General features: G+C 48.1%; 1 protein-coding gene across 1 annotated transcript in view; it reads right to left on the reverse strand.

Annotated features, from left to right (window-relative positions):
- The window catches only part of LOC122544290 (lipoma-preferred partner homolog), a 23,062-nt gene extending 16,098 nt beyond the window's left edge, over positions 1 to 6,964 (reverse strand). Inside the window, exon 1 of the mRNA XM_043683370.1 lies at positions 6,680 to 6,964. The gene's annotated coding sequence lies outside the window, so the exon portion shown is untranslated. The remainder of the gene's footprint in view (positions 1 to 6,679) is intronic.
- Between the last annotated feature and the right edge of the window lie 2,323 nt (positions 6,965 to 9,287).

The following is a 9,287-nucleotide window of genomic DNA, read 5'->3' on the forward strand; positions in this document are numbered from 1 at the left end:
GGGGAGAGTGAGCGAGGCAGAGAGAGAGTGAGAAAGACAGGCAGAGAGAGTGAGTGAGCAGGGCAGACAGAAAGCGAGCAAAACAGGGTCAGAGGTCAGACAGAGAGCATGAGCCAAGGAGTTTGAGCAAAAGTGGCAGACACAGAGAAAGCAAGGGAGAGAGGCAGACAGACAGAGACAGTGAAGTGCAAACACAGAAAGAGCAGAGAGAGATAGAGAGAGAGGGAAACAAGCAGAGAGATGGTGTGTATCTGTGTGGGTGAGTGTTGGCAAATAGAGAGAGCAGGGCAGAATGTGTGTGAAGGGGCAGAGTGGGAGAAGACAGGAGGGAGGGGCTTAGAGAGCATATGAGCAGTGGCCAGGGAGTGAGAGGAACAAACAGACAGAGAGGCAAACTGGGAGAGAGCAAGAGGAAGACAGTAATGACCTCCATGTATCCATGTCACTCTAGCCTTATTCTGTACTCCTGAGTTTGAGAACACCAGCAATTCTAGCCCTTTGGGCAGTGACATGGGAACAGTCTCTATACGAACATTTATCAAAGTGGCTGTGGAACATTCTGAACTGTGCTGACATCCTGATCTCCAAGTACTGGTTAATAAGCTTTTTCTTTTCATGTTAAGAGGTGAATGCTAGCAAAAGGATCACTCTCCTTGCTTTGAACAAAGGTTTTTGACATGTCAGAGCTCCTTGTGGAGCATTAGTGGGCTTTCCTGGGTGAGAGAGCCATGGAAAAGGAGGAATAGGAAGGTGACTGATGGAGAGAACAGAGACATCCCTTTGCTTCCTGCAGCCAGACCCCTTGTCCCTTGAGTCTGTCCTTATCCAATGTTATTCACCCTTGCTGCGGAGACCAGGATTTGGACCTTGTTAAACTTCCAGATATTTTCTACAAGTCTACCCCTTGCAGGTAGCGAGAGAATTCCACAAATGTGACAAGGGGACCTCTTTCAGACACAAATCCTGGATGAAGATGGAGAGGGGATTTGAGAGAGATGCAGAAGATCATGAACAGGGATCTTGTGCTGAAGTGGTGGTGTCTCACCGTCTCGATCAGAACACCTAAATTCAAGCACCATCTGTCGGCTGTAATATCTTTGAACAGGTTGCTACAAATAATTATAAGGTCAGGAGGTTTCTGGGTAAAGTTGGTAGGGTGAAATTGTTCCCATTAGCGAAAAGTAAACTGGCAAAAAGAGGGCAAGGAAAAAGCATTTTCAAGTGGATTGTATGATGAAAATAAATCAGAAGTTGCTGGAAAAGCTCAGCAGGTCTGATAGCATCAGTGAGGACAAATAAGTGTTCATGTTTCGGGTTGAGTGAGCCTTCCTCAGATGGATGATGAAAGGTTGGATCAGCTAGGCTTGTATCCACTGCAATGAAACATGCAAGTTCCTGAGGGGTCCTGATACAGAGCATATGGAGCAGTTGTTTCTTCTTATGGAAGAATCTACAACGGTTTCAAAGATGAGGAGACTTTTTCTTTCAGAGTGTCATGAGTCTTTGTAATTCTCTTCCTAAAAAGGCAGAGTTCTTGAATGTCTTTAAGCCACAGGTGAATAGATTCTTGTTAAGCAAGGGAGTGAATGGTTATCAGGGGAGATGGGAGTGTGCATTGGAGTTCACAATCCAATTAGCTATGGTCTTATTACATAGAACGGAGAACAGTGCAGCACAGTACAGGCCCTTCAGCCCACGATGTTGTGCTGAGTATTTCCCTTAATCTAAGATTAACCAAACCTACACACCCCTCAATTTACTGCCATCTATGTGTTTGTCCAGCAGTCGCTTCAGTATCCCGAATGTCTCTGACTCTCCTACCACTGCTAGCATTGCAATCCATGCACCCACCACTCTCTGTGTAAAGAATCTACCTCTGCCATCTCCCCCAAACCTTCCTCCAATCACCTTAAAATGATGCCCCCTCGAGACAGCCATTTCTGCCCTGGGGAAACGTCTCTGGCTATCACTCTATCAATGCCTCTCATTACCTTGTACAGGTCTATCAAGTCACCTCTCTTCCTTCTCTCCAGTGTGAAAAGCCCAAGCTCACTCAACCTCTCTTCATAAGCCAAGTCCTCCAATCCAGGGAGCATCCTGGTAAATCTTCTCTGCACCCTCTCTAAAGCATCTACATCCTTCCTATAATGAGGCGACCAGAACTGGACACAATATTCCAAGTGTGGTCGAGCCAGGGTTTTATAGAGCAGCAGCTCTTAAACTCAATCCCCCTGTTAATGAAAACCAAAACACCATACGCCTTCTTAACAACCTGATCAATTTGGGCGGCAACTTTGAGGGATCGATGTACGTGGACCCAAGATCCCAGTGTTCCTCCACACTGCCAAGAATCGGAACTTTAACCATGTATTCAGCATTCGACCTTCCAAAGGGAATCACTTTGCATTATTAAATGGTAGGACAGACTTATGGGGCCAAATGGCCGACAGGGAAAAGAGCAGGGGCATGAGACATAGCAAGTTGCTCTTGCAGAGAGCCAGCAACAACACAATGGCGGAATGGCCTCGTTGTTAATGCAGGAACTGTTCTTATGATAACACTGCCAAACCACACTTGCCTATATGCCATTTGCATCCCTGCAACCCTCACATGGGGCTCCACATCACCATCAAACAGGAGACACATGACAGCTATCCGGCGTAGAATTCTGCCTTATCTTCCATTTCCCCCAAGCTGCTGTGGGGGGGACTGGCACACAGGCCAAATAATACACCAGCTGCCTCAGTGAAACCCTGCTAACTCAGCACAGTTTCAGTCATGGGTCTGTCCTGGTTGAGTCAGCATTTACGTCAAGCATTTGTCACTGGATAACTGTGAAACTGAACGTAGCAGTCAATTTATCTCATGACTGAAACTAATTTTAAAAATCTTGCCCCAATCCCTAATAATGGGCAGAGGATCATTTACATGAATCCAAAGGATCCCTCAGTACAGTGACTCTCCAACAGGGCAGCACTCCCTCAGCACTGACCCTCTGACAGTGTGGTGCTCTCTCAGCACTGATATTCCAACAGATCTAGATCACTGACAGTGCGGCACTCACTCAACACTGACCCTCCAACAGTGCAGCGCTCCCTCAGCACTGATCCTCCGACAGTGTGGTGCTCCCCCTCCAACAGTCCCTCAGCACTGACCCTCCGACAGTACCTACTCACTCTGCACTGACCCTTCGACAGTGCGGCGCTCCCTCAGCACTGACCCTGCGACAGTGCAGCGCTCCCTCAGCACTGACCCTCGAACAGGGCAGCGCTCCCTCAGCACTGACTCTCCGACAGTGCTGCGCTCCCTCAGCACTGACCCTCCGACAGTGCAGCGCTCCCTCAGCACTGACCCTCCGACAGTGCAGCGCTTCCTCAGCACTGACCTTCCGACAGTGCAGCGCTCCCTCAGCACTGACCCTCCGACAGTGCACACTCACTCAGCACTGACCCTCTGACAGTGCAGTACTCCCTCAGCACTGACCCTCCGACCGCGCGGTGCTCCCTCGGGACTGACCTTCCAACAGTGCGGCGCTCCCCCTCCAATAATCCCTCAGCACTGACCCTCCAACAATGCAGCGCTCCCTCAGCACTGACACTCTGACAGTGCGGTGCTCCCTCAGCACTGACCCTCCGACAGTGCCCACTCCCTCAGCACTGACCCTCCGACAGTGCGGCACTCCCTCAGCATTGATTGTCCGACAATGCCCACTCCCTCAACACTGACCCTCCGACAATGCCCACTCCCTCTGCACTGACCCTCCGACAATGCCCACTCCCTCAGCACTGACCCTCCTTCAGCACTGACCTTTGACAATGCAACATTCCCTCAGTACCGCACTGGTTGAATTGGCCCTGATCTTGTGCTGTTTGTGTTTGATGTGAGACAATTGTGCCTGTTTGAATCTCAGAAGAACGTCTCTTTCCTGAGGGACTGCAAAAGCTAGAGTCTGTTCTGCTGCAGAGAGAGAGTGATGAGAATTTAGTACCATACTGCAGAGCAGGCCAAGGTCACAGATCACAAGATCACACAGGGATTTTAAACATTCCAACAGAGATGCCTCAGCACATATTCCCGACAGACAAGCAGAGATAAATGAAAAAGCATTCTGACCTACCTAACTCTGACAAAACAGGTGGGGAGCGATGGCCTGAGGCCCACCCACAGCCAGCTTGGCTTTTCGATGACTTTACCGTGAAGAAGGGGGTCAGCACATGCAGGCCTCATCAGGCAGAGCCCAGTACTCAGTATCAATGTCAGGCTAGTAGTTGTGGCTGGGCATGTCCAGGCAAGGGACTTGGTAGCCTCAGCTCAAACAGGAAACGACAAGTTTTCAAAATGCAGACTTTGTTCAAAAGGAACTGAAAGAGGCAATGTATTCTCAGCCTGAGCTCCCCGCGGCTCCAATACAAAGGAGTGCAGGTTATGTTTGAGTTTATCAAATCTCTGGTTTCACTATGTTCTGGAGTAAGACTGTTCCGACAGGGTCTCGGCTGCACACCTTAGGAAGCAGTGTTCGGCTCTGGAGGGTTAGCGCCGTAAGAAATAAGAACAAGAGTAGGCCATTCGGCCCCTCGAGCCTGCTCCGCCATTCAATAGGATCATGTCTGACCTGACAGTCCTTCCTGCCTTTTCTCGTAACCCTTGCTTCTCCTTCTGATCAAGGATCTATCGATCTCAGCATTTAGTATACATAAGGACCCTGCCCCCACAAGTCTTTATGGCAAAGAGTTCCAAAGACACTCAATGCTCAGAGACGAAATTTCTCCTCAAGGAGTTGGGAGGTCATGTTGCGGCTGTACAGGACATTGGTTGGAATATTGCGTGCAATTCTGGTCTCGCTGCCATAGGAAAGGTGTTGTGAAACTTGAAAGCGTTCAGAAAAGATTTTCAAGAATGTTGCCAGGGTTGCAGCTATAGGGAGAGGCTGAACAGGCTGGGGCTGTTTTCCCTGGAACATCGGAGGCTGAGGGGGCGACCTTATAGAGGTTTACAAAATCATGAGGGGTGTGGATAGGGTTAATAGACAAGGTCTCTTCCCTGGGATTGGGGGGATGGGGGAGTCCCGAACTAGAAGGCATAGGTTTAGGGTGAGAGGGCAAAGATATAAAAATGACCTCAGGGGCAATTTTTTCACACAGAGGATGATGCGTGTATGGAATGAGCTGCCAGAAAAACTGATGGAAGCTGGTCTAATTAAAACATTTAAAAGGGTGGGTGTATGAATAGGAAGGGGTTATAGGGATATGGACCAAATGCTGGCAAATGGGACAAGATTAATTTAGGATATCTGGTCAGCACAGACGAGTTGGATCAAAGGGTCTGTTTTCCATGCTGTACAGCTCTATGACTCTATCTCAAGTCGGAGAATATGCCCTTGGTCATAGCCTTTCCCATGAGGGGAAATATTCTCTCAGCATTTACCCTGCCAAGCCCCATAAGAATCCAATATGAGATTACCTCTTATTCTTCGAAACTTCAGTGAGTAGAGGCCCAAATGTTTAGTGCTTGTTCATAAGACAATGCCTCCCTCCCGAAGATCATCCGAGTGAACCTTCTCTGGTAGTAGATGGCACACAGCAGGTTTACCGGAATGATCCCGGCTGACATTCCCTTGCGTCTGGAAGATTATGAGGTGATCTTTAAGATTAAAGGATCTGATGGTGCAAATGGAGTAAAATGGTTTCCTTTGTTGGAAGATGCTTGTTGGGGGGAGAGGGGTGGGGGGCAAGGTTTGGAGACCAGAAGCTTGAAACTGGAGCCAGGACTTCCAACGGTGATGTCAGAAAGCACTTCCTCACACAAAGGGAAGTGAAAATCTGGAAACCTCTCTCTCCAAAAAAGCTGTTCAGGCCATTGGTAAATTGATGTTTTCAATGCTGTGACTGAACATTTGTTCAAGGTGATTAGAGAGTGGGGCATAAGAGGGAAAACGCCCCTTGTTCTCTAGCCTGGATATGTGTGATGCCCAAGTAGTTCAATAACCTGTCAAAGTTTAAATTCTAAGTGCACTCACAAATGGCTGATCAAGACTATTTTATGCAGACAGTGTAGAGAAAGCTTTACTGTCAGTTTAAAAGAGTGGAGGTAGCTTAATGCTGTACCTAACCCCATGCTGTACCTGTCCTGGGGGCGTTTGGTGGGATCTGTGTACAGGGAACTTTTACTTAGTGTATTCTGTGATACACCCCAGACCCCAGTGTTGTACAATACATATCCAACTCAAAGATATTTATTCTGCTTCCACTGCACTTTCAGGCAGAATGTTCTAAATCACAACTTAGAAAGTGACGGAAAATTCTCATCTTTCCTGGTTCTTTTGCAGATTTGTTCAACCAGCGTTCCTCTGTTGGCATCCCCCCGCCACAGGAAACAGTTTTTTCTTACTTACTCATTGAAAACCCTTCAAGATTTCGATCACACCAGTTAAATCTCTCCACCCCTGCTCCATGGAGAATGGCTTCTCCAGTCTCAATGAACTGAAGCTGCTCATCCCTGAGGCCATTCTGGGGAAATCTCTGTACCCTCTCCAAGGCCTCAACATTCCTCCTTTGGGGCGGGGCCCAGAATTTGACACAATTCTCCAGCTAAGGCTTGATCACTTGAGGCGCACGAGACATTGCTGTGCACACAATTGTTATGGCAAAGGTGTGTGGGTTTATAGCGATCAGAAACTTACCCACTCCTCCAACCTTATGGACAAGCCGTCCCCACACTCACGACCGCATTTATCCAGCCAGCCAGGATTCACAGGAACAGTTCCAGGCTGAGGAATCCAGCTGTGAAGACAGGTTGGAGGAACTGGGACTGGTAGAGTGGGTGGAGACAAGATTTCATCCAGGTTTTCATAAACCACAAGGGGTCTGGAAAGAGTCAGCAGGGAGAAACCATTCCCAATGATGATAGGATCGATGACCAGAGATTCATAGGGGTGTACAGCATGGAAACAGACCCTTCGGTCCAACTTGCCCATGCCGACCAGATATTCTAAATTAATCTAGTCCCGTTTGCCAGCATTTATCCCATATCCTTCTAAACCCTTCCCTTTCATGCACCCATCATTATATGTTTTAAATGTTGTAATTTACCCGCCTTCATCACTTCCTCCGGCAGCTCATTCCATACACACACAGTGTGTGAAAGAGTTGCCCCTTCTATCTTTCCCCTCTCACCTTAAACACACAGCCCTCTAATTTTGGACTCCCCCACTAGACCGTGGCTATTCATCCTATCCATGCCCCATAAACCATGATTCTATGAGGTTACCCCTCAGCCTCTGATGTTCCAGGGAAAACAGCCCCAGCCTATTCAGCCTCTCCCTGTAGCTCAAACCCTCCAACCCTGGCAACATCCTTGTAAATCTTTTCTGAACCTTTTCAAGTTTCACAACATCCTTCCCAAAGCAGGGAGACCAGAATTGAGTATTCCAAAAGTCAATACAAACCAATGTTCTGTATAGCCACAAAGTGACATCCCAACCCCTATACTCAATGCACTGACCAACAAAGACAAGCATAACAAATGCCTTCCTCACTACCCTGTTCATCTGTGACTCTGTCCTCAAGGAGCTACGAACCTATACCTCAAGGTCTCCTTGTTTGGCAACACACCCCAGGACCTTACAATTGTAAGTGTCTAAGTCTTGCCTTGACTTACTTACCAAAGCAAAGGACACAGATTGAAAACAACTGGCAAAAGAAGCAAATATATTTTAACACATTGAGAGGTTAGGGTCTGGAATGCGCTGCCTGAGAGTTTGCTGGATGCTGGTTGAATTGAGGCTGTCAGAGGGGAGGTGAATTGTTTTATGAAGAGGTCAGATTTGCAAGGCAGCATGGAGAAGACAAGAGAGTGGCACTATCTGAGTTACTGTTACCGAGAGCCAGCACAGACATGGATGGGCGTGGGACTCTTTTTCTCCTGTGCTGTAACTATTCTGTGACTACAATTTTGAAAATAAATGCATTCCACAGGGATGTGCAGTGATATGGATAGTCTCAAGGCGGAGAAAGGTGGTGTTGAAGCACAAGTCCTTGTTTGTTCTTGAGTCACAGTAACATCCTGGCGGATCCTGGCTTCTTCATTGTGTATTCTGACACAGACAGATGTGCACAAACTCTGCCTGAACAGGTCCCCGGGCTCTGTTCCACAAGGGAGCAATTTCTTCATTGCCCTGTGCCCTCCTGGATGAATGGCACCACAGTTTGGAACAGGCCCCACCCAAATCCTGCCCAATCTTCAACTGCAAAGCTAGCTACAGAACGACATTAACCCAGTGAGTACTGCTCTCGTTTCAGAGTCAGAATATCATAAGTTCAAGCACCCCACCTGTCGCCTCAGCCAAACCCAGGCTGAACAACTGAGTGCAGTACCGAAGGAGGGAGTGCCACATTGCCAGAGACACAGTCCTTCAGATAAGACTCAGATGTCATTGCCTGCCTAGATGGATGTAAGAGGTCCCCAAATTGAAGAACTGGGGAAGGTTCTTCGTATCCTGGGGAAAATACATATTTCTCAAACAACACCAACTGAAGAAGGGCTTATGCTCGAAACGCGATTCTCCTTCTCCTTTGATGCTGCCTGACCTGCTGCGCTTTTCCAGCAACACATTTTTAAGCTCTGATCCCCAGCATCTGCAGTCCTCACTTTCTCCTAGTTGATTTCAACACCAACAGATTACCCAGCCACTGCAACACTGCTGTTTGTGGGACCTTGCTGGGCCACAATATGGCCCCTGCGTTTCTTACATTACACAAGAACTGTCCTTCAAATGTACTATGAAATGCTCTGGGACATCTCAAGGTCATGCCAGGCACTACAGGAGTGAAAGGTTTATCTTCTGCTTTCTGTGGAGCCAACTGTTTGGTCTCTAGGATTTGGTGGGGGAGGAAAACGGGGCTAAGGTTTTGAATTAGAAAAATGAGAACAGGAGGCTATTCAGCCCCTTGAGTCTGTTTCAACATTCAACCCAGCTTTGTTCATTGACGCAACAAGAAGATGGTTTGGGGTTGCCAGGGGCTTAGGTTGGTGCTTTGTAGCTGGTGCACTTGAGTTGGCGGGCGTGGGGCACTAAGTCACGGGGCTTTGGGAGGAGTGCAAGGAGTAAGCCGAGGGAAGGGAATGGAGGATTTGGGGTTTTTGGAGAGTGCCGAGTTGGGAGTTTGGAAGGGAAGAGGAGGGTCTAGTCAGCTTGAGAAGGCCAGAGATGAGTTAGAGGTTTTGGGAAGAATGTAAGATTTTGGGGAAATTTTGGGTTGTTTTTCGAAGCGGAGGGCTAAGGAATCAGG

The sequence above is a fragment of the Chiloscyllium plagiosum genome, chromosome 48 (genome assembly GCF_004010195.1).
Source record: "Chiloscyllium plagiosum isolate BGI_BamShark_2017 chromosome 48, ASM401019v2, whole genome shotgun sequence".
NCBI lineage: Eukaryota > Metazoa > Chordata > Chondrichthyes > Orectolobiformes > Hemiscylliidae > Chiloscyllium > Chiloscyllium plagiosum.